Below are 1,536 nucleotides of genomic sequence, written 5' to 3' on the forward strand. Positions count from 1 at the left end.
AAGGTTATTTTGATTGTATTCACTTTTGGCTATTGTGAAGAGTGCTGCTGTGAACATTCATTTACAAGATTTTGTTTGAACATCTCATTTCAATTCTCTTGGGTATGTACTTAGGAGAAGAATTGCTAGGTCATGCAGTAACTCTTTTTAATTTTTTGAATAACTGCCAGACTGTCTTTTCACTTGCCTGATTATACTCTTTGGTGCACAAAAGTTTTCATTTTTTTTTTACTTCTATTTGCATTTATTTTTTTGTGGAATTTATTCCCAGGCCATAAGTTTTTGTTTCTTTGGTTACTTCTGGGTTATCTTTTTCTTCTGGGCAACCTCCTCTTGTGGGTAGGAACAGTCTGCTCTTTTTCAGTAATGATCATCTCAATATGGCAGGAAGAGCTCATGTCAGATTGATCTGATCATGAGCTCTGTAAGTCCTGCCCTGTATCTTGGGGGCTTTGTTCACCTGCATATGCTCAATGATCAGAGAATCTACATCTAAGCCCATAAGTTCCGCATTACCCTCCGTATTTTTGAGCCTGTGCAGTAAAAATTCAGAACTCTTTTTGGGCCATCAACTCTGTGTCCAGCCCCACTGTTTGGCCTGGGCACCCTACCAACTCTACATTGTAATGACAGAATGGCACACACTACTTCTCTAAAGTGACACCCTTCAGATACTTGATTGATGGCTTTTCAGATGTGCACACCCTTAATGGCCTGGGCGGTTTCATGAGTGTTCTTAAAGTGGACACGAAGATTTGAACCTCTTGATTTGTGATTCTTTGGGTTTTTTTTTTTTTTTTTGTCTTTTTGTCTTTTTTGTTGTTGTTGTTGTTGCTATTTCTTTGGGCCGCTCCTGCGGCATATGGAGGTTCCCAGGCTAGGGGTTGAATCGGAGCTGTAGCCACCGGCCTACGCCAGAGCCACAGCAACTCGGGATCCGAGCCATATCTGCAACCTACACCACAGCTCACGGCAACGCCGGATCGTTAACCCACTGAGCAAGGGCAGGGACCGAACCCGAAACCTCATGGTTCCTAGTCGGATTCGTTAACCACTGCGCCACGATGGGAACTCCTCTTTGGGGTTTTCTGGGCCAAGTGAATACCAAATCATTTTCAGAGGTCACTTCAGGCCACTTACCTGAAAAGTCAAAAGTTTTCATTTTAATAGGGTCCAATTTATGGATTCTTTTCTTTTGTTGCTTATGCTTTTTATGTTATATCCAAGAACATACTGCCAGAGCCAGAGTCATGAAGATTTGTGTCTATGTTTTTCTTCTAAGACTTATGTTTTTTAACTCTTACATGTAGGTCTCTGGTCCATTTTGAGTCAGTTTTTGTATATGGTGTGAGGTAAAGGTCCAGTTTCACTCTATTGCATATGGATAGTCAGTTGTCACAGCATCATTTGTTGAAAAGACTTTTTTCCCCATTGAATTATCTTCATACCCTTGTTGAAAATCAATTAACCAGAGATGTGTTGGTTTTTTTTCTGGACTCTCAATTCTACTCCATTGATCTTTGTCTATCCTTATGT

At 40.7% G+C, this 1,536-nt stretch overlaps 1 pseudogene; it reads right to left on the reverse strand.

The window, feature by feature from the left end:
* Positions 1-261: 261 nt before the first annotated feature.
* On the reverse strand, positions 262-1,113 carry LOC125122224 (60S ribosomal protein L17-like; annotated as a pseudogene).
* Between the last annotated feature and the right edge of the window lie 423 nt (positions 1,114-1,536).

The sequence above is a fragment of the Phacochoerus africanus genome, chromosome 3 (genome assembly GCF_016906955.1).
Source record: "Phacochoerus africanus isolate WHEZ1 chromosome 3, ROS_Pafr_v1, whole genome shotgun sequence".
NCBI lineage: Eukaryota > Metazoa > Chordata > Mammalia > Artiodactyla > Suidae > Phacochoerus > Phacochoerus africanus.